General features: G+C 34.9%; 1 protein-coding gene across 1 annotated transcript in view; it reads left to right on the forward strand.

Moving 5' to 3' along the window:
- Window positions 1–875: 875 nt before the first annotated feature.
- LOC106870398 (beta-hexosaminidase subunit beta) overlaps window positions 876–25,335 on the forward strand; it is a 132,090-nt gene continuing 107,630 nt past the window's right edge. Inside the window, exon 1 of the mRNA XM_089361145.1 lies at window positions 876–1,095. The gene's annotated coding sequence lies outside the window, so the exon portion shown is untranslated. The remainder of the gene's footprint in view (window positions 1,096–25,335) is intronic.

Genomic DNA, 25,335 nt, shown 5'->3' on the forward strand with positions numbered 1-25,335 from the left:
AATGTATATAGATAGCGAAGATAAATCTCCCAGTGTGTCAAAAAGCAAGAGAAAAATGTATTGGGAGAGACTGGAGAATTGAAAGTCAGAATAAGCTATACTCAAAAAGCAGATTTTTGATACTTCATTTTAGTATTCAATTAGATTATAAAAGAATTTAGGATCGAATGTCCATTGCAACATCTATAAACAGACAACATGAAAATCAATCTAGGAAGTGTAAAAGAAGCTGATGAGTTGATACTAAGCCATGAGGTCAACAATACCAAGATATTAGTAGTATAAGTCCTGAAATTCACCTCAGCTATTGGACAACAATAACTCTATATCATAGTTAGTGCAATTTATAAGTTCACAGACAATAATGCAGTGAAATGTCAAGTGAACAAATGTGTAACAGAAGCTTTAGGTTTCCCACATACATTTATATAATGAATAGAAAGAATAGTGAAACACTACAAGTTGGATTTGCCAAACAGTTTGCTGGAAGCAGTTGATATGTTCTGTTTCCTGGTTGGCATTCTTTTAGTTAAGATTGGAAAGATTTCATAGTATATTGTTTAGATCGTACAAAAGTTTGGAATATTTCATATACATTTTTATATACATTAACAATAGCATGCTATTTCAACTTTTCCATCAATGACCATTCATTTTCAAAGTTATTGTTTATTATTTTATGTTAGTTTTAACAACAGCTTGCTGATTCAACTGTATGCTAAATGACTCAAAAGGTTTATTAAAATACCAACATTCTGCTTCATCAACAGTGTACAATACCTAAACTCAAATACTTAATTTACATTGGTTTATTCCAGCAAGCTTTAAAAACTTTTGATGTTGTAATCTTTGCTATAAACAGCTGGAATATTCAGTTTGGATGCCATGCTGAGTTCAAATTAAATCATTGTTATAACTTGAAGAGGAATTTATTTAGCCAGACTGATTCGTTCTAGCAAGACAGCATAATGACAACACTACTAGTGATATTCCAATGATGAAATAGGTTGTGTCTCATCATCACCATGTTAGAATTATGTATTTATCATCTTACCTTTTCATTAAGTTTGAAAGTTGGTTAGCAGCTAATAACAGGTAGGTATGTAGATGAGATATTTTTGCCTTGTTTAGTTTGTGGGCATGCTGTATGACTGATGTTTTCCTCCAGTTTGTAATTTGTTTAAAAACAGAGCTTTAGTTTCAAAGATTTTCTTGTTTTTAAAATTATAAATTTGGAATATTGTTCTATCATCTTATTTTATATAATTGCATTTTGTTTAAAGAAGTGTATGTTTTGAACTTTGGTTCTGCCAATTTCCAATATTATAACATTTGTAATTGTAATATGAGAATATAAATTACTTCATGTATTATACTTGTCATTTGAGTGGTTTATTGTGTTGTCAGCTGGTCTCTGGTGGTGACTAGTTGAGTTGATAAATGAAACTGTGTTTCTTGGGTTCTGTGGAGAAGTATCACCTGCAAACGTCAAACAGATTTTATTATTGCACATAAAGTCAAACTCCACCGTTCTTTTAAGGATAACAACAATAAGAATTACATACTGGGAGACATATACTGTTTACAACAAGCTACTGATATGGCAACATGTGGCTGGCAACATGTGGCTGGTAACATGTGGCTGGAAACAACTGGGCTATTTTTGTGGCAATAGAGATTCTGATCATCTATCTGCCATCTACAGGGGTTGGACAAATTTCAAACACATTTATCTTAATTTGGGGTAGGACCGCCTTTGGCAGTCATTACAGCTTGAATTCTATGAGGTATAGACTCGTACAAAATTTGAATTGTTTCCAAAGGAATTTTTATCTGTTCTTCAGCTAAAACAGTCTCCAGTTTTTGTAGTGATGATGGTGGAGGATATCGACTCCTTACTTGTTTTTCAAAAATGCACTATAAATGTTCAATAATATTGAGATCTGGGAATTGTGGTGGCCAGATAAGATTTTCAACTTCACTAGAGTGTTCCTCGTGCCATTCAGTAACAACTTTAGCTGTGTGAATTGGTGCATTAACATCCTGAAAGATTGCATTTCCCTCTGGAAACAGTTCCGCAACCATAGGATGAATTTGATCAGATAAAATGCTTAAATAGTTTTGAAGGGAAACCATTGAGCTGGCAGATTTCCAAGATATAACCCCCACTCCAGATCATCACAGATCCTCTTCCATGTTTAACAGTTGGAAGAAGGCAGTCTGGGTCAAATGCTTCTTTTGGCTGTCTGCACACGTATACTCAGCCAGTGGTCAGAAATAAGGTAAAGAATGACTCGTCTGAGAAAATAACATTCTTCCATTGCTCTAGGGACCAATTCTGTAGGTTTTTACTCCACTCTGAATGCTTTTCAATGTTTATTTTCGAAAATAGTGGTTTTCTGATTGCAGCCCTCTCATGAAATCCAGTTTTGTGCAGCTCCCGATAAACAGCTTTTGTGGAAACTGGGTTCTCGAGGTGGTCATTAAGCTCTGCAGTAATTTTAGGAGCTGTACTTTTGTGATCGTTTCTAACAATTCACACAAGAGTCTGATGGTCCCTATCTGAATGTTTTGGTTTTCTTCTGGAGTTTTGTTTTGATGAGGTTTTTCCTCTTTCTCAAAGGTTGTCATTACTTTTGAGACAGTACTTCTTGATACACCAAACATTTTGGCTGTTTTTGTTACACTAGTGCCTGCCATATGAGCACCAACAATTTCACCTCTTTGAAAGTTCAATAGATCTGTCATTTTAATGAATTTTGATTACCTTTTCCTGATGATATCTGAAACGAAACAGCAAATTTAGCAAAACATATTAAGCAACACTAATAATAAATCATAAAGCATAAAAATAAACAAGCTTTTGACGGTTTTATAGATATTTCAAAATTATGATGCTATGATGCTAAGTGTTTCTATTATTTTGTCCAACCCCTGTATCTTAACTATCTTCCTGGGTCATCCGACAGTGGCAAGAATGGAGACACATCATGCAGCCATAAAGAGTATAGGCATCAAAAGCTTTTTATAGGGCACAAGAAGATTCCAAAAGATTTAATCATGCAACTGTGGTTCAATCATGATGTATAACCAGTTACCTAGCAGTTTGGTTTCAAATCACTACTACATACTGTTTGAGCTTTACTGCTATTTTTAAGCTATACAGTTCTTTTATGTTTGCTTTCTGACTTGTTACTGAGATTCATGTATATAAATCTTTGTGTGGAACCATTTTAAGAATGGTTTTAATTATGACCTGTTATGTATGAAATTGAGTTTTGTAGAAAAATATCTCTGCCTCTTTATGTCATAAAGTATTTGGTTAGAAATGCTTAAAACAGCTTTTTTGGTTATGCTGTTTTATGTTTATAGTCATTCAACTATTGGTACCTATTCAGAAAGAATTAACAATAGGATAGTTATAGCTATAGCACAGCTGTAGCAATAGCACAGCTATAGTAATAGCACTTCTATAACAATAACACAGCTATCGCAATAGCTAAAGAATAGTAATGAGGAATTCTAAGTCCAAGCTTCTAACCAATCTAGAGTATTTTGTGGAGAGTCTCTTATAGACTACTCACCATACAGCTTAACAACACTGCTTAGTCCTTGTTCTTTATCTGAGTATATTCAGATCAGGTCACTGGTCTCACAATAAACCATGAGTCATGGTTTCTTTCTCCCTCTCCCTTAGTCTTGGGAATTTTGCAAAAAAGTCATGAGAACTGCCCCTTTTCCTATGACTAATTCACAGCAAAACAAAAAAAAATAATATCAGTGGTGCAAGATGTAAAAAGGTTGTTTAGAGGTGGAGGGGGAAGAGGTATAAAAAGTGGAATGGGAGTATTCAGTAGATGAACGCATGACTGATTAGTATGCCTTTCAGCTGTTAATGATTATATTAGAGAACATATCTTTGTAACTTTAAATTGATGAAATATCATTTCTATGAGTTTTTGTTGAGACTTGATCATATATTTATTAAGAGTATATTTTTATACTTCTCTGTTGTGAGCATTTTGCTACATTTTCCTGTTTAGCCCCTCCAGGTCAGCTTTGATCAATTCCTTGGCAAAGGTATTGAAGCCAAGACCTTTCCCATCCCTTTCATAGCCATAATGTAGTGCACTATTCATACAATATACCACATATCCAATACATCCTTCTTTTCGAAGGTGATAGATGTTGGCTGCTATTTTCAGCAAGATAATCAACTATATTGAATCCTCCCTCCACTTTACTGATTATTTTGTATACAGAAGTATTTACTTATGGAGACGGCAGGTCTAAAGTAGAGATCTCTTTTGCTAGTATTTGTAATATTTTTGTTGTCTACCATGTGTTGACCCCAAAAACGATATGGAGTGCCTGTCTATTCCTTTATATATGTTGAGGTTTGATTCAGTTTGCAATATGTTTAAAAAAGGCTTTGGGTACAATCTTATGTTAACTGTATGGCTTTTGTCTGCTCTCCTTAAAGTAAAACTTTGGATAATTACTTGTTCTTTTATGACAATGTTTACCCCAACTTATATGCAAACGTATAGCATACAATAGAAATAATTCAAAGCAAATTAGGTAGCCTATATAAGAATGGTTGCTTGAGAAAGAATGGCTGCTTGAAAAACATGTTTATGTTGTTGACCAAAGTTCATGAAGTTCTATTTATTTTGTGATATTTGTATAACAGAATGTCTGCAACAAATAAAATCAGAAATCCTCATGCAGGTAGTGACTGATGTTTCAAATACAACACGCCTTTCTTAACTCCTTACATACATTCTGTTTTACAAACACCAACCATGAAAGATTTTCTTCTTCTGTCTTCCTCACATGCATCTCTTCTCTCTTCATTCACTATGTTTCATTTTCATAATCTATAGAACTATTGACATATCCATTAAAAAAGCTTCCTTTATTGTTTTTAGTAGATCCAGGTACCCTTTTTCAATCAGATCTGTAATAATAAGGTTTGGTTGTAACTCACAATTCTAATACAAGGGTATGCCAGATGTTATGTATAGACTGAACCAGATATTTTATTTGTGGCTACACTAGAAACAGTGAATACAAATACTGGTTGGGTAAAAATTTGGGCTTCACTCTTTAGCATTCAGATTATTCTGTCAAATGTAATGCTTATTCATATTATTTTGTATTAATCACAAATTATCTCATAGCTTTGAGATTTTGATGATGTGATGGTTTATTTTTCGAACAATATTGTAGAGTAGGTGTGAGAGGCCAGACCTGGCCTAGGTTGAACATGAAACAGATGGAATATTTGAGCCGGATATGGCTGGTTTAAATGCTAAAGGTTTAAACAATTTGTGTGGCATCTATTTTAGTGTATCATCATCGTCGTTGTTTAACGTCCGCTTTCCATGCTAGCATGGGTTGGACGATTTGACTGAGGACTGGTGAAACCAGATGGCTACACCAGGCTCCAATCTGATTTGGCAGAGTTTCTACAGCTGGATGCCCTTCCTAACGCCAACCACTCAGAGAGTGTAGTGGGTGCTTTTACATGTCACCTGCACGAAGGCCAGTCAGGCGGTACTGGCAACAGCCACGCTCAAGATGCTGTATTTTATGTGCCACCTGCACAAGAACCAGTCCAGGGGCACTGGCAACGATCTCGCTCGAAAATCCTACGAAGGCCAGTCAGGCGGTACTGGCAACGACCACGCTCAAAATGGTGTATTTTATGTGCCACCCGCACAAGAGCCAGTCCAGGAGCACTGGCAACGATGTGTTTGGTGGATAAGTTGACATATTTTAGTTTGGGATTATACAAGTTGTATAAAGAAAGTCTTTGCTTAGATTAAGAATATAGTTGTAAGGGATATAGAATAGATTAGATTGTAGACATCTCAAATAATCAATATTTTTTTTTATTTCATAAAATGTTAACAATAAATTACTTTTAAACAGGTTCTTACTGCCTTAAAGATGACGACACATTTAAAAACTCATAAATTTAAAGTCATAAATCATAAATTTAAATGAAAACATCATCATCATCATCATCATCAATTAACATCTATACACCAACCATACTGACATGGATTGAATGGTTCAACAAGATGAAACAAGTTGGAGGGCTGCATTGTGCTCTGATGTCTACCTTGGCATGGTCTCTGCACCTAAATGCCCTTCTTAATCCTAACCACTTTACCAATTACTCTCACCCATTCATATTTAATACAAGATAACCATGTATTTCCTCTACGGCAACAAACCTGTTTCTACTCTTCTTTCATATTTTAACCTCCCAACACCTAGCATAAAACCATTTCCCTCTTTGAGAAATGCTTACTGAATATAACAACATGAACAACTTTTGTATCAGAGATTGACTATACTACATGATGCAAACATAGCTGTGTGGTTAAGTTCACTTTGCAACTATGTCGTTTCAGGTATGATTCTACTGTGCAACATTATGAGTAACAGCCTTACCCTTGGATTGACTCAAGCTTTATGAGTGAAATCTGGAAGATGGCAACTGTGTAGAAGGCCACCAAAAGAACTATTCCCATTTTAGGGTGGTAGACTTAATGTGTCATCTGGTTTAGTGTCACTACCTGTGCTCTTGAATACCTTTATCAGGACACACTCATTTGTAAGAATTTGAGTCATAAACCTGCCTCCCCCTCTCTCTTTCACTCACTCACTCTTCTGACTGAATATTTTTTAAAAAAACAGCAATAATAGAATTTGAGAAAAAACACACTGTAAAGTGGTTGACATTAGGAAAGGCACTCAGTTGTAGAAATTATGCTGAAGCTGACGTTGGGACTTGTCACAGCCTTTCAAACCACTCAATCCATGCAAACACGGAAAGCAAACACTAAACTTGATGATAGTAATGCTTCTACTGCTGCTACTGCTGGTGGTGGTGGTGGTGGTGGTGGTGATGATGATGATGATGATGATGACGATGATGACGATATCAAAAGTTTGAGGAAAACTTTTGCTCTTTGGTGTCTCTTAAAAATATTCTTGTTTTTTTTTTCTATTATATTCTTTCTTTTTCTTCTTTGCATATGCATGTTGACACCCAGGGGTACTTAGATAAATAAGGTTACACTTTAAATAGTTATCATAACTCTAACTGTTTTAGTTTCAACACACAATCTCAGACTTGCTAAACAAGTATAACTACTTTTGTTAAACATTTTCAATTGATGGTTTATTTATTTTGTTTTTTACACTGAATTTACTCTTGTGAACTATATTTTCAGTATGAGATTTTTCATAACTTTAGTGATGTATTCAAGAGGAAATGCTGTTGACCATAAATATGTAAAAAAAATAGTCATAAGATACATAGAGTAATTACTACATAGTTTGTAATTTGTAAAGTCTGCTTGAATGGAATGATTGGGTGACAAAGGAATTAGTTTCTTTACTGGACTGCTTTTTTGAAAAAAACATAAAAGAAATTTGTACAGGAATATTCAGAAATTCTTTTTATATGAATAGATGAATGGAGATGCACGCACGCACACACGCACGCGCGCACACACACACACACACACACACACACACACACACACACAATACTCCTAATCCCCAATTGGTTGCCCATCTAATTGATAAAGACTCATCAACTCAATACAATCATTGGTTAAGTGTTGTCCAACTCTCTTGCCTCTATAACTACTTTCCTTATTGTGTCTCACTATACCAATTCTTCATTAAACTTTTCGATACCAACCTGCCTGGTTCTACAATACATCTTTTTTCTTTTAAACTGATTTAAATAAAAATCTTCATTCAAAATTTCATGATGATTTATGTTCCAAACACTAGGTTAACGACAATTATTTTATTAAATTATTCCTTATTTTCAAAAGTATTTGAAACAAAGCAGAGTATTTCAATAGAAATGCAGTTACAAAAACAGTTTAAACATTTTGCTCAGTTCCCTTAGAATTCCTTCTGCAGAACTGTATCCATGGAATACTTATAGAAAGTCTAATTGAACGCTAGCAGCATTCATCCTGGTTAGTCTGGAACAGTCTGCACAATTCATTGGAAGACATGAAACAAAATATTGAAGGTCAATCTCAAAACACTGAACCTTATGAAGGAGACGACAGAGGATCAAGATATGTGGTGCATTACTGACTTGAGAAAACCTACCCACCACAACAGAATTAAGATCCGAAAACCAAAGTGTCATGTAAAAAGCATTGATATGAATGCTGGTACCACACAAAAAGCACCTAGTACACTCTGTGAAGTGGTTGGCATTAGGAAGGACATCCAGCCATAGAAATTAAACCAAAACAGACTATGGAATCTGGTGCAGCCCCTGACCTTGCCAGTTCCTGTCAGGCCATCCAATCCATGCCAGCATGGAAAACTGATGAATGATGATGGTGATGATGATAATACCATAGGCACAAAGCCATAAATTATAAGGGAGTGGACTAAGTCAATCATATTAACACTAATGGATGATTAGTAATTAATTTCTAGAAGAATAAAATGCAAGGTTCATCTTGGTGAGACCTGAACTCAGAATGTAAAAGAACTTTCCTGAATATAAGTCATTTTGTCTGATGCTTTACTGATTCTATTAATCCACCATTTTCAGTACTAATCATTACAATTATAAATCCCGTTACAATATAATAAGAAAATTTTTCTGAACAATCTTCTTATTGTCTTTAAAAGAAAGCAAGTGGTGACCCACATGTTTAAAGAATGAAAATTAGATGTCCATGTTTATGTGTAATGAAGGTTCTGAGTACCTTTACAATATACACTATCACCACCATTACAACCACCAGCAAAAGACATCTTATGGACAGTAATATATTCAAACTTTTAGGATAGTGTATTCTTTCACGGGGAGATGTATGTTTATTACCCTTTTACTCTTTTACTTGTTTCAGTCATTTGACTGTGGCCATGCTGGAGCACCGCCTTTAGTTGAGCAAATCAACCCCAGGACTTATTCTTTGTAAGCCTAGTACTTATTCTATCGGTCCTTTTGCTGAACTGCTAAGTTAAGGTTGTCAAGCAATGTTGCGGGGACAAACACAGACACACAAACATAAACACACACACACACACACACACACACACACACACACACACACATATATATATATATATATATATATATATATATATATATATATATATATATATACATATACATATATATATATATATATATACATATATACGACGGGCTTCTTTCAGTTTCCGTCTACCAAATCCACTCACAAGGCTTTGGTCGGCCCGAGGCTATAGTAGAAGACACTTGCCCAAGGTGCCACACAGTGGGAGTGAACCAGGAACCATGTGGTTGGTAAGCAAGCTACTTACCATACAGCCACATCTACACCTATATTTATTGACAAAGATTCTCATAACTTTTACTGGATATTCTATTCTTTTCTTGTGTGTCTGTACTTTTTTATATTCTTTTTTATAGTGCTATCTACTCCTTCCACCAAACACACCTGACTCTTCTGAACCATAACCCCTTCCCATTTCATTCAAGTTCTCTACTCAAACACTCAGTGCTGGTACTTTGATGGTACACCATTTTTTTTTTTTTTTATTGACAGACGTATAATAAGTTTAATGTGTTAGCTAGTTTAACACCATCAACTAATTCTTGTATACCAGTCATAGATAAACTATGGCCTATGGGATTTTCTGAATAACACACTTAACAGAGAATTACCTTCAAAGTTTTTAATAGTATCGCTCATCTAATGATGAACCATGTTTCATGCAACCTGCTTCTCGAAAAAGTTTGCCCATGCCTGTTCTATATCTTTGAAAGAATTCACTCTGTTGTAAGCATTCTGATTAGATTTCCATTTCCCTCCTCACTCACATTTATACTGCTGACATTGATCTGCAGACGTTCTGCTTGGACATCAATTGCATAAATTTCATAAATCTGGGAAGACCTGCAAAGGTTATGACCAACCCTACTCTGACTAACACGGTATAAACTATGTCAGAGCATGAATGGTTTGAAGTGATAAAAAAAAAATCATCTATCTATAGAAAGGCAAGTGTAGGGAGATGAAACCAAATACTCGGATAGACTGAAGTTGATATTATGTAGATTGATGTGTGTGTGTGTGTATGAGAGAGAGAGAGAAAGAGAGAGAGAGAAAGAGAGAGAGAGAGAGAGAGAGAGAGAGAGAGAGAGAGAGAGAAAGAGAGGGAGAGAGAGAGAGAGCTATGTCATCACATGTTGTAATGAAGTTATTTGACAAGAGACATCTAGAAAGGAGAATTTGAGTAGAGTCCATAAATGGACAACTTTATCAGAAATGTCTCTTGTTGGGTTGAGTTGAAGATTTTGCTGACGTCATGTACAATAACACTGCTGTCATCAAAGTTCTCAAGAATAACATACCACTGGTGAGGGATTCATAAAAGCAAGCCTCTAGAAGCTACACTTGCACTCTAGACCAAAGTGAGCAATATAAAAAAAGTCTTACAACTGTTGATGATGGCAACAACTGTTGCTACAAGTAAGTTGTTGAAGAACTTTCGTCAATGTCATTTGAGCAAGCACACACACACATGTGAAACAATGGGCCTCTATTTCATGACTGGAGCAGCAAATCAGTTTTGCAAAATTTTTCACAGCAATACTTCATATGTCAATGCACTGCTGAATAGAGAGGAAGAACAAAAGCAAAAATTGTAAAGTTGAGGGAAAAAAATGAAAGCAAGTTTCCAGATGGTATACTAACTCTCTACAAGCTATATCAATAAGAACTGCAAAGAATACATCTTACCTGTGCAATGTTTAAAATTGTATTTGTTTGGGATGTTTATTGATTGTTGAAATCATCTTTTGTCACATGTTTTTTTGAAAAATATGTATTATAGTAGATTTGCCAATCCTTGTACTTGGGACACAGCTGTTATTTAACTGTGGGAAGATGAGATTATGATGTTATCAATATAGGCTACATTGTACAAAAGGGTTGATAAATGATATGTTGAACTCTGTATGCAAAACAATTTCTAACAATTGAAAATTTTCTTTAGTTGCAGAAAGGAAACTAAAACTAGCAATAGTTGTTGGTGACTCTCAAAGAAAAAGATAGGTAATTTCAAGAAATTAATAATGAATATCTTAAAGTTTATATACTTAGCAGGAAGTTTGATGTTTGCAGTGAAAGGACAACAATGAACATACTTCAGTTTAACAGACTTCATCACCATAACATATAGTCTACTCAAGCCTCCTTTTTGTTTTATTTTAGTCAGAAGGAGGACACTGCCCAGGGCTTCCTAGACTAATACGAAGGAGGTAGGAAGGTGTCCCCAAGCTGGACACCTAACCTGAATACTACAACAGACTGAACTCTACTAAAAGGACCTAAAAAGTTTTGATTGTGGTTTGCTAAACTGGAGGAGAAATTGAGTTTGCCACTTAATTGACAAAGATTTTTACAAATCGAACTACAAATAATGTTTGCTTCATATAATTTGTATTACCAAAAAAGTAAAATAAAATGAACTAAGGGAAATAACTCAAGTGAACCAATGCATGAATTTGGATAAGTAATTTAAGAAGTAATGTACTGAATGTACAATTTGTATTATTTGGAATAGTTCAAGTTTGGTTTTTGAGATGTTATCCTTGTGTATTAGAAGAAAATTTAATGTATTTAATAAAAGTTATTTTCAGAAAGTTAAATGGGTATCAATTCTGAAAATGTGTCTCAAAGATGTTCAGTTTGAGCATGAGTAGGAATTAGGGTGAGATCTTGGAGGGTCAAATAAGACACAATATGGAATGTTATTAAAAAAAAACCAACAACATTTTATATCATTTAAAATTCTAAATAGGAAATGAAATACATTACTTTTACTTAAATTATTTCCAGCTAAAGTATAATCTTTCAACTACTTTGATCTTAAAAGAAAAAAAAAAAAGGCATTTCACCATTTTAAGTTTTACATGAGTATAGTTTACTATGATCTGAAAAAATAAAAACACATTGGTTTATGTAATCTCAAGAATTAAAATGTTAGATATTTTTAGTACTTGTTTGATTTCCATTTATAAAGTCATTTACTATAGTTCTGTATTTAAGAGATGAGGAATTATGTACATTATTTACAATTGACAGATATTTGTCCTTATCTTGTTTGTTAACATAATGTTTCGGCTGATATACTCTCCAGCCTTCATCAGGTGTCTTGGGGAAATTTCGAACCTGGGTTCTCATTCCTAAGGTATTTTTTGGTGTTAACAACTATGCCATATGCCCATGGGCATATGGCATAGTGGTTAAGAGCGCAGGCTACTAACCCCAAGATTCCGAGTTCGATTCCAGGCAGTGACCTGAATAATAACAATAATAATAATAATAATAATAATAACAACAACAACATCGAAAAATACCTTTGGAATGAGAACCCAGATTCAAAATTTCCCCAAGACACCTGATGAAGGCTGGAGAGTATATCAGCTGAAATGTGTTAACAACAAACAAGATGAGGACAAATACCCATCAAGTATATATAATCTAAAGTCATTTACTGTTAATTTTTACATATAGAAACCCTCCAGACAAAGTACAAGAATACTATCCCCTCCAAATTTCATTTTCTCATAACTAATCATAAAATTAAAAAAACTTCAGCTTCAACATATCTATATAATAGAAAGTGAATTTATGCTTTTCATTCATGAAAAATGGTTTCAGTAAAAGTACTGAATAATAAATGCACTTAATTATATGTTATTAATCAACTGAACAAAAACATTAGAAAATGAGTTTATAAAAGAATGGTGATTCCTTTCCTTTTCAGTAAAAAGAAGATAATACAAAGGGAAAAGAAGACGCTATCTATTACTGTTCATAGTAAAGTAAAAAAAATATATGATGAAGGAAAGGAAAAAAAGGAGACAACAAAGAATAATTCCCAGTATTTTTCAATTCTGGCCAAATAGAAGAATGGAAATTAATATTAATGTTTCCTGGGATACCCTTTCTGTTATTGATTTCTTACATAGCATAAGGCCAATGTATATGAATTGATTCCAATATATTACTGGTTAACTGAAAAGAGATATGAGTTCCTCCAAGGTGATTTGCTCTCAATACACTGCATGGAAATGAACTCTTTACTTCTGACTTATTGACCCATTTAAGTTGCCGAAGACATTTTCATTACTGATAATTAAATCTTTTATCAATACTACAAAGATAATAAATAAATAAAATCCAACCACACTTAGGCTGAAACCAAAAGGGATAAACCTAATTATAATCTCTAATATCTATATTGGTGAAGGGCCATAGTCCAGTAGATATGTTATCAGACTTATGATTGTCAAGTTAAGAGTTCAATTCTCAGACCATTTGGTGATTTGCATTCTTGGTTAAAGTACTTCTTTTGATGTAGCTTTAGTAAACTCTGATAAAAATGACAACCAGTGACCTCAGGGAAACTGACCATGGGAGAGACTGCTCACCTGTTCAAGTGGGGATTCTTCTTCTACTCTAAGCATAAATGTCTTGAAAATCTGGATAAGTTTTGACCTTGTGTGTACATAGGCTTGAGGCAGACTCTTTGTTGTTTCGGTCATCTCCATTAATATCTACCCTTGATATATTTCAATGATTTCTACAAAACATGAAGCTCGTTTCTATAAAAGATAAGTGAGGTGAGATGTATGAAGCCTAGACTATTATTGGTAATTATCTTATAACTATTAGTTGGTTGAAAAGCAAAGTTGCCCATTGCTAAATTAGAATTCAGAACACAGAAGAATAAAATTAAACTTTGCAAGCCTGTTTTTACTATTGCTGTCAGTTCAATACAGCCATGCATTGTGAATAATAATGATTTCTAACAGTGTCACAAGGCTTAGAAGAGAGAAGTATGACCAAATAAACTAGCGAGTTTTATACCATTGTACCTTGATGGTTCGGCATTGGCGCTATACCTGGAAATGGAGGAGAAGGATCAGTTAAGCAAAGAAAAAATAGAAGTCCAGCTGATAGAGGCTTTTACGGAAGAGCCATTCATGGCATATGGTCAACAGGAGAAAGCGAAGTGAACGGGGAAGAGGTCGTACTCCTTCACTTCCAGTCCTTCCCTCCAACACAGCCTGGCTCATAATACCACATGCCCATGGTCATATGGCATAGTGGTTAAAAGCGCAGGCTACTAACCCCAAGATTCTGAGTTCGGTTCCAGGCAGTGACCTGAATAATAATAATAATAATAATAATAGTATTAATAATAATAACATCGAAAAATACCTTAGGAATGAGAACCCAGGTCCGAAATTTCCCCAAGACACCTGATGAAGGCTGGAGAGTATATCAGCTGAAATGTTATGTTAACAACAAACAAGATGAAGACAAATATCCATCAAATGTAAATAATATAAATAATGTAGATAGATAAGGCCTCTGTAATTCTCCCTCTGCTTCTGTCTTTTCCTCCTTCACACAGAACATGAAGCTCATTTTTACAAAAGATAAGTGAGGTGAGATGTATGAAGCCTAGACTATTATTGGTAATCATCTTATAACTATTAGTTGGTTGAAAGGCAAAGTTGCCTGTTGCTGAATTAAAATTCAGAACACAGAAGGATAAAATTAAATTTTGCAAACCTGTTTTTACTATTGCTGACAGTTCAATACACCCATGCATTGTGAATAATAATTGATATCTAATTGTGTCATAAGGCTTAGAAGAGAGAAGTATAATCAAATAATTGGATTGAATCTTAAGCACGCCAGGCGAAGTGCTTAACAGTATTTCATCTGCCGTTACATTCTGAGTTGAAATTCTGTCGATTTTGCCTTTCATTCTTTCGGGGTCAATTAAATAAGTACCAGTTACGCACTGGAGTTGATGTAATTGACTTAATCCCTTTGTCTGTCCTTGTTTGTCCCCTCTATGTTTAGACTTTTGTGGGCAATAAAGAAATAAATTTAACTGACTCATGAAAGATAAGAAGCAAATCAACTACAGCTGGGCTTCAACTCAAAACACAAAGGAATAAATACAATACTGTAAAGAATTTATCTAGTCTAGAATTCAACCATCTCTCCTGTTCAACTGACTTAGATCCTTGATATTAACATTTCTTTATCAATTTTGGTTCTAAATAGATTGTTTTTTGGCATTGTGTTGTTTACTTATGCAAGGCACATTATTCTATTTATCTCAGTCAATCTAACAGAAGGAAAAGAGAGAAAAGAAAAATAACTGGGAACACTACAATTTCCTGGCTCACTTGCAGCAACTCATTCTTGAAATTATATTCAGCTTTATAAAAAAATGTATCTGCTCCAACAATTCCTGTAACATCCAAATTTCAAAAGCTATGAAAAACTATGAAAAAACAGATTTAGAAATGTCAAACATGAATAAATAATAACTAAATAAAAGGATGATAAACAAGGAAAGAAAGTAAAACTGACCATCTTAGAATCAATACTGATGTTTGTAAAGTGCTTTTGCATTTCCTGAAATATGAAACAGCTAGTGAAGAACATTGTTTGAAGAATTAGGTTTCGAATATAGAATATATAAAGAACTGATACAATAGTTGTATATGAAACCAGAATGTTTAGGAAAATAATAAGAAATGTGTGTGATATTAATAAACCAAAAAAAAAATCTAAATTTTACACTTATTGATATTACCCTTTACAATATGATGAAATAATTCCTTCCATTAAAAAAGTAAATCCTTTTACCATCTGTTGATAAACACTAGTAGTTCAGTATTTCAGTAAGCAACACTTATTCGGTTGTGTTTATTCAGTTCTAATAAGCAGCTAAAATAAGTTGACAAAGAAAAGCATTGTAAGCTAGGTTTTCCTAAATTATATAAGTTGCTGCTTGATAAAAACAGTGAGATAAAAAAGAAACAGATCATTTTGAAATTATTTATAGAAACAGTAACAAAGCGCCAATGTAATATATTTTAATTTGGTTTATTTCATTAAATGTTTTCTATATTGGTGTTGGAGAAATTTATCCAAGAAAGAACAAGGAAGCAAGTGACTAATGTCTATGTTGCAAATTTTAGGGAGAGTTTCCACATGTCCTCAAAGAAGGAGTTAGCAAGAAATATGACTACATGTGGCAGGAGGTTTGCGCCATTTCACAGTAGGGCACATGGAAGCCTAGGGGTTTAAGATTGATGATGAGGTGAGAAATCAAGCAGAGCCACTACATCACCTACCTGTCCATAGACTGGTATCTATACATAGGGAAAAAGACCACAGCTAGAGATATTGTATTGATGTTAACTCATGGCTTGTCTTATTTTTGCTATGCAGCATCTTTTATTTTTATTTGTAGTGTCTGGACGAAGGAGTAGTGCCCATAGCTATCACAGACCCTCCTAGAATTAATACCATTAATGTTCCTCTTAAACCTTTAAAAGTTAATACCCAGAGAAAAAATATGAGAAGAGAGGGATTAAAAGAGGCTTGAGGTTATGGGGAGGAAAGACTGGGCATAAGGATTAGTGCAGAGCCTGATTGTGTTAGACATTACAAGAGTGATTAGAGGAGATAGAATAAGTGGGACAGGAATGTCTGAGTGGAAGTTGTATGAACCTAGCTAGGTCCAAGGAACAGAAGCCATTGTAGTAGCCTTAGAAAAAGCTACAACAATGTTGAAAAGGCAGAGAAGAGAGGAGATAACATGTTTGTGTACCAGAAACTGAAGTGTATTTCTGAGAGATCATGTCAATTAATTAACTGACTGTTTTCTGGATGCAGTATTAGATACTTGTGTATTTAGTTGTAGCACCATTCCAGATGTGAGAATAGCTACTCTATTGTGGACCTCAGCTTTAAAGAAAGTAAAACTGACCATTTCGATAATTTTCGGGAAGTTGAAGTATTTTGTGTCTCTGAAGAGATGGACAAATTGTTGGGATCCAGTCCTAGTTACATTAAGGATGTGCTTTTACCAGGTGGGATCCTAGGCAATAGTGAGGCAGTTCAACATTTGGAGCAATTGCAAAGGCTTTGGCTGCATACTGCTCATGATTAAGATGGGTGCAATGTAATATTATTTTTACATAGCTGAACAGTGCTTGTGTTTTCTTACTGTTGACAGAAAAAGATTGGTATATTGCAAATGGAGGATGCTTTTGAAGTTTCTATTCTTGGAGTTCATGTGCATTTGGTATGTGGTGTCTAGGTTGTGTGTGGGTGATGCATGGTTTGGAAGATTAGGAAACAACAAAAAGTAGTGTCATCTGCATAGGAATACATAGGTGTTGTTGGACATAACATCAAATAAGTCAATGATGCATAGTAGAAAGAAACTTTGGGTCAAAAACCAAACCCTTTAGCACATTGGATATAATGTGGGATAGAAAGAGCTCCATCAACATATACTGTGATACTGCAATCTGATAAGATGTTATGAATGCAACAGATGACATGGCTTAATTTGATTCAACATGGAAAACTCACCTGGTCTGGACATGGTACACACACACACACACACACACACACACACATACACACACACACACACACACACACTTTTATGTATACACTAGCAGTATAACCCGGCGCTGCTCGGGATTAAGCTAGGATTATTAAATGATTAAGTCCTTTATTTCAAACCAAAATAAGTAACATCGACATCAGATTTGAGCGAAATCCGTTGAAATTGGTTTGGCTGAAAATGGTTTGCTGGCAATTTGATTGGGAAATCTCATAAGGAATCAGTTTATTGGTTATTTTCACTTATTGACTCTTTTTTTAAATGTTGCATTAGAGATCTGCATAGGAGAAGGTTGATCTGAAGGTTTGCATTGGGGATCTGGATTGGAGTAACTTAGGAAAGCTTACCAACAACCTTAACCAAAAAATAAGGAGCCTGTCCCTTCTAGGTTAACTCTAACCCTAACCCTAACCCTAAACCCTAACCCTAAACCCTAACCCTAACTCTGACCCTAAAACCGTAACCCTAACCCTAATCCTAACCGTAGCACCTTAGTGGAAATCGTGCGGGTGTTAATCTGAAAAATTACCAAACCCTTTTTGTGGTCCGAAAAATGGGTTGGGGGGGGGGGGGGGTGACTGACAAATTGTTACATACGTTTTTGTTTCATAGTTGTGAAATGTAAACAAAACTCTTTCGCTCCAAAAGTAGTATATGTGCGTATGTGTGAGAGTGAGAGGGGGGGGAGAGAAAGATGAACGATTTAAAATAAATAAATTATTTAAAATAAATATATTTTAATTGTTATGTGAGAAAGTATATATAATCTTATTATAGAATATAGTGTCTTTCAAAAACATCTTATATTTGAAACTATATCTCATGTTTAAGAAAAAAAATGCATTTTACTCTGTCTTCCTTAGCTACGTTTTCTTTCGTAATACGCTTTGTCTCCCTCTTCCACTTGTTCGTTCCTTTTTTTTTTTTGTTAGATGCTGTCTTGGTGAAAGAAATTTTTTTTTCTTTAGCCGCTTTGTCTCCCTCTTCCACTTTTTCATTTTTTTTTTTTAGACGCTTGGCAAACACTCTGTTTCTTCCCTTGTCACAAACACTATTTCTTTCTTTCTTTCTTTCTCTCTCTCTCTTTCTTTCTTTCTCTCTCTCTTTCTTTCTTTCTTTCTCTCTCTCTCTCTTTCTTCCTCCCTCTCTTTCTTTCTTTCTCTCTCTCTTGCTCTCTCTCTCCTTCACGCGCGTACGCACAGATTTGATTTCACCATATCAACAAACTTCAAAATTGGTAAAAGTTTATCGATTTTTACAGCTATACGCGGGTGCCTCTGTGAGAAAAAGTTGACAAAAACACAGCTAGGGTCATGAACAATGTCCTCCTAAAATTGGAGCGACATGCGTGCTAATTTGTGGACGTGCATAACCCACATCACGTACACACACACACAAACATCTGTTTTATAGATATTGATACATGAATACATACATAGCTCTTCCACCCTTTGACAGATCTTAGTTTTTGTCCCGCAGAGTATCCAACAATCACCCTTCTCAACAAGCAAGCTTGATGGGGTTGCCAGTTTAGATGCCAACAACCTGACCATGCAACGAGTTGTATTGGGTTACATGTTACCAGTAGCACTCAAGAATGACCTGACATAGAAAAAGTTACAAAGGCACAAGAAAATCGAAATAGGATTTCAAAATATACCTAAGAAAAACAAGAGCATTCAGAGAGCGCAAACCTCTGCCAAGGCAACACCAACGTTCACTCAACAATTAGCTAGAGATGATTTTTAAAATGAGAATATCTGAAATAAATTTGACTGCTCTCATGAACAAGAATACTAAAGATGAACCCGACTGCTCTCAAAAATTAAGTAAAAACAAAATGGAAAAATAATTCAGATTCCTTGTCTGGTACCTGATCTATCCCAATGGTAGTCATATAATGTGAAGGTGGCTATAGAAAATTTCATAAAAGTAATAAATAGTTTATCCTTAATTTCTTTCAAGCCTACACATGTCCTCAGTCACAGCCCATGTTTCACTGCTGTGTAGCATAGCTGTTCACACACAGATATCATACAGTCTACCTTTCACTCCTTTGGTAGGCGCTCTCTGAACTTTACCCAGCCTATTCTTATTCTAGCAGCTATGCTCCCAGAGCATCCACAAATTTGTTATATCTTGTATGGTTGTTTATGGGAGTGTTACATTTTGGAATTGTAGTGTATGAGTTGAGTTTCCTGTTTGTGTTTGAAGTATTCTTGAGGTCATTTCTGCATATATTTTTGGATATTTGGAAGACTGATATCTTTATCTAATTCTTTTGTGATCTACTCTCATGCTTTTCTTTGATTTATCTGTATTTTCCTAGTGTGGTTTTGTTTCTATTATGGATTTTTCTCAGTGGTGTTTTACTCATAATCATTAAACCACTGTTGCTGTTTTCCCCATGTTCTTATAGATTTTCTCCTCTTCTTGTTTGGTGTCTTCTTTCCATAATTGCTGCAGTTTTTTCTGGGTTATATTTTAACCAGAAGAGACAGAGATGTTTATCAGAGTGCAGACATTTTTGTTTGAGTCCTTGATATATGCATCTGGAAGGTTTACCTCATAAATCACCTTATAGGTCAACATGACATGTTCTAGATGAGTGTACTCAGATTGTTTGGTACATGTTTTTACCACTTCTTATCTGTTTTCAAATCAACATGTGGATGTATGCACTACTGGACTACCTGCCAACATGCTTGGGTCTGTGAATATAATTGGACTTACTAAGAAATTATGTTTCTAGAAATTATGCGGTCAAGTATCTCAATGCATTAATTGCATAATATCCCGTTGTTATTAGCATAATTTTTCATTCTTTTATTTTGTAATTATATGTAACCAGGTCATTGGTGCAGTGCAGCTAAAATCAGGTCCTTCTGTCTCTGCTTTTAGTCCAGAGCTTTGGAGCCATTGTTAGTTTTCACTTCAGTTGACTTCCTTCCTGTTTAGTATTGGGAGATATTGTTCAGTTTTTTTTTACTATTTTACTTTGGTACATTTTGAAATCCTGTTTCGATTTTCTTGTGTCTTTGTAACTTTTCTATTGTTTCTTCTTTAACTGTAGTTAGTTTCTTGTTTGTACTTTAGTGTTTCCTTATATATAGAGAGAAACATTTTTTGTTAGTCTTCATCTTTCCTTATTACACTAATATTATTTTGTCATATTTTTTATATTCATGTCAAACCATATTCTCCCTGTGTTTGTGATAGGCATATTCTATCTATATCAGTTCTGGGATGGTGGCTTTAAAATGCTGTTAGTGAGTTTTTGCTTTCTTTTTGTCTCTAATCTTTTCAATTCACTTAGCTTCCAGTTATGTTAAGCTGTAGTTTAAAACTAGAATGTATTGTATATTTATAACTACTATCTTATTTCTAGCACTGAATTTAGCTTTTATTATTTGTCTGACTCTTCTGAAGTACTCTTTCCTAACTTCTTTATTCATTTCTCTGTGTTATTTTTTTATTATTTTTTTTATTAGTTTCATCTACTGCTAAGTACTTGCATGAATAGTTCTGGTTTAATTCTCTGATTCTGGTGTGTGTGTGTGTGTGTGTTTGTTTACATATAGAGCTAGTTTTAATTAAGGCTGCAATGCTTTGTTAGTATTTAGGCTGCTTTACTGAAGTGGTGTATTTCATATTCATGACTGTGGTATACTGTCATACACTTTAAGGTAACCACTTCAAGTCATAGTAAGGGTTTATTTTTCTCTTTTTGCTGACTTCTATAATAGCGCAGGTCATTAGAAGCCCTTCTTTACATTACTATTATTCTTACATCCTTTGTCATATGAAAGAAATTATTATTTTGCTAGTGTGTACCACTTTAGTTAGCAGGTATTTTATCTTGAGGTTTGGCAACAAGTCTCCTCTTATCTCAAGAATCTTTCTTAGGGTTCTTGCAGAATACAGGATGGTACTTTTCTGCAGATGGACAATGAGTTTCAATTCCAATTTCTTTCAGTCTTTTAGGTAGTATTTTGGGTGCTGTACCAAGCGTGCCAAATACTACATGAATAATTGCTGTCTTAGTCTTCCATAGCCTTCTCAGCACTCTGGCTAGATCCTGAAATTTCTTAATTTTTTCCTATTTCTTTGTATCAACTCTACTATTATAGGGAATTGCAAAATCTATAATTTTGCATTTCATTTACTTTGTCTTCTATAATCATGTCTGGTCTTCTTGCTTCAATAGTCTTTATGGTGTAGTCCCACAAAATCTTGTAATTCTAATTTATTTATGACAGACTCTGGTTTGTGTTCACATCACTTTACTGTTGTTTTGAAGCCTCACACTCAGCCAACATCTGAAAGCACTCTTTTGCTTACACAGTAATGACTATGCTTATACTCCTTTTGTGCTAGTATATTGCACTCACTCAAAATGTGATTGATACTCTTGTCTCCTTTTCTGAAGATTCTATATTTGCTATCTAAGTTTTGTCAATCTTTGCCTTAATCAGGTTTGTTCTAAGGGCTTGTTCCTGAGTGGCTATAATTAGCATTTCTGTTTCTTGTTTCAAATTCCTGTCCATCAACCAAAACCAGCAATCTTCACTTTCAACATTCTTGGTTTGTTGCAAGAATTGGCCATGCAGTTCCATTTCTTTCTATTTGTTTATTCTGTTGTTATACCTTTTCTTTTTGAATTCTACTGTTTCAGTCACTTTTTGAGTATCTCTGGCTGCCAAAATTTTTTTTTTCCTCTGTACAACATAATTTTTCAGAACCAGTATGGCATTGCAGTACCAAAATTGTCTTCCATATTTAGTAATCTTCTACCATTTTACCTTCTTGGCAGATAGAGTTGGTTGGTATTACTTTAAGGATGGAGTGTATTGCACATTGTTAGCAGCTTTCTAGTTCTTCTATCTAAGTTCTGTAGCTTGATTTTTGTCCATTTCAGAAAGGGAGCAGAGCATCTCAGTATGGGCACAGCCTATGTATTTATGGCTTTAATGATGTTCCTACCATTTAATTTTGTTTCAAGCACCTTCCTAATTCTCCTCTTGTACTCTTTAGTTACTTTCTCTCTCATTTCTCTTTCATTTATCTTATTGTTTGTAGTACACCTGGGTATTTGTATCCCTCATTATTCTGCAGCAATCTAATGATGTTGTCTTGTGATAATTTTATGCTATCAGACTTTATCTTCCAGCATCTCTTCATAATTAATACTGTGCACTTACTTACCCCAAACTGCATTCTAATGTTTTTACTGAATACACTCATTGTTTGGATCAGAGAACCCAGGTCTGTCTCATTTTTTTTGTATATATCTTGAGGTCATCCATATAAAGTAGATGATTATTTTCTCATCTTGGTTTTAGTAAACTCATAGGCTGGCTTGGATTTTCTCAGTGTACTTGTCAGAGGGATTAGCACAATGGTGAATAATAATGGAGAGAGTGAGTCTCAAGTAATCTATCTATCCAACAACTAAATCTTTCCTTCTTACTTGTATATCCTTCTTACCTGTTTATCATTTGATATCCTGCTGTCTATACATAACAGGTCAGCAATTCCCCTTCATTTCATCCAACATACCTATTGCTCTTCTGGTAATAGGTTCTCTTTTCCAGGAAATTACATATGTCATCGGTCACGAGGTCAATTATTAAGGCAGTAAACAGATGGAATTGATAGCATGCCTGAGAAAATGCCTAGTCTTTACAGTCTGAGTTCAAATTCCACTGAGGTCGACTTTGCCTTTCATCCTTTTTCAGACCAATGAAAAAATACCAGATGATGATGGGCACTGGGGCCAATGTAATCAACTAACCCCTCCCCCAAAATTTCAGGCCTTGAATCTAAAATAGAAAGATTATTATTATTATTATTATTATTATTATTATTATTGGCGTTAGGAAGGACATCCAGCTGTAGAAACTCTGCCAAATTAGATTGGAGCCTGGTGTTGCCATCCGGTTTCACCAGTCTTCAGTCAAATCGTCCAACCCATGCTAGCATGGAAAGCGGACGTTAAACGATGATGATGATGATGATGATTAAGGTAGCAAGCTGGCAAAATTATTAGCACACTAGATGAAATGCTTTTTGGCATTTCGTCCATTTTTATACTCTACCAAAGATGACTTTGCCTTTCATCCTTTTGGTGTTGAGCACTGGGGTTGATGTAATTGATAAACTCCCTCCCCACAAAATTTCAAACCTTCCTATAGAAGAAAAAGTTATTATTATTATTCAGTAGTCTTATCTTTATCACATGCTTTCACTGCACTACCAAGCACAGCTCTGGGTGCCTTGGGTATGTGCTGTGGTTTGTTGTGATGCTCTCATTTTTACTGTATAGAAAGTGTTTTGCATAGGATGTGTGCTGTGCCTAGTAGTGTTATTTTTTGTATGTTATATATACTTGTAAATCCTGGTGTTTTTGTTATGTATTTGTCTGAATATTTTTTTATCATACCTAATGCACCTACTATGATAGGAATTGTTTCTGCTTTTAGACTCCTCATTTGAGTTACCTCTATTTCTAGGTCTTTTATTATTATTATTATTATTGTTGTTGTTGTTGCTATTATTATTTAAGACGTTGCACAATATCCAATATCATGATGTTGTTGATTGAAGATATTGTGTCTAACCGCAAGTTTGTACTGTTTGTCAAGTCATAACAAGGACCTCAGACTGGCAGTACTTTACGTAATATATGTGCAGTCCCAAGTAATGCCGATTTTTGCAATACACCTAGATTGTAGAGTATTTCTAAAGTTTCCAGATATTTCTTCAGCTTGGTTAGTATTGAATCCAATGTTCTGATGACAACAGGGACAACCTTTATGTTTGACTTTTGTAGCTACCACACCTTGGCAATTTCAATTCTCAGGTCACTGTATTTATCAATCTCTTTTTTTTTCATGATAATATGTTGATTTCCTGGCACTGCCTCGTCGATTATTAGGCACTCTTGTTTGTCCAGCCTAAAGGTTACAATATCTGGCCTTCGATGCTCTAACACCTTGTCTGTCTGGAAGTCAAAGTCCCAGAGAATTTTTGCCTTCCCTTTTCCCTCCATTACTTTTCCAGTGTATGTTGGGATCAAACACCTGTTACTTCATATCTATACTACCAGCATAGCAGCCAGTGAAGGTTTTGGGCTACCTTGTCATGTCTGCGCTTGTACTCTTTCTGCATAAGACTTTCACAAGTGCTAAAAATGTGATTCATGCTTTTGATCCTTTTCCCACACGTCCTCCAGAGCTCCGTTGCTCTTGTGTGGTATATATCCTTTTCACTGAGTTGGTATTCAATGCCTGACCCTGGGCAGCAATGATTAGGCTTTCAGTATTCTTTTTAGGTCCCTTGCTGAGCCATCTCCATGATGCTTCTTTTAAGTTGTTAGTTTCATGATGGAACATGTAATTCCATGTGGAGTAGAATTTCTTCTCTCTCATTGGCTATCCGTGATCAGAATTCATTAGCACTCTCAAGTCAATTTTTAATAAATCCTTCTGCATTGACAGCATACTGTAGCAGGTCTTGTTTGCTGTTTACCAAATATTCTGCCATGTTTCTTCTTTCACTGTTGATGCACGCCCATATGCTAATCAGCTCATGTCTACCTTTACACCTCTTCATGTAGAGTCTGTGTATGTTCATCTTATGGTGGAGGGCATCATGGATTGTCATTGTCTTTCATGTAATGCGATCGAGTTGGTTAATCTCTTCTTGTGTCCATTTCAGGATGGGTGCACTATAGTGGACTACAGCAATAGCCCATATGCTGATGGCAGTCACAAGGTTCCCTGAGGTGAGCTTTGATTTCAAGAGAAGTTTGAGGTGCTT

This window comes from Octopus bimaculoides, chromosome 1, assembly GCF_046866305.1.
Source record: "Octopus bimaculoides isolate indiv1 chromosome 1, ASM4686630v1, whole genome shotgun sequence".
NCBI lineage: Eukaryota > Metazoa > Mollusca > Cephalopoda > Octopoda > Octopodidae > Octopus > Octopus bimaculoides.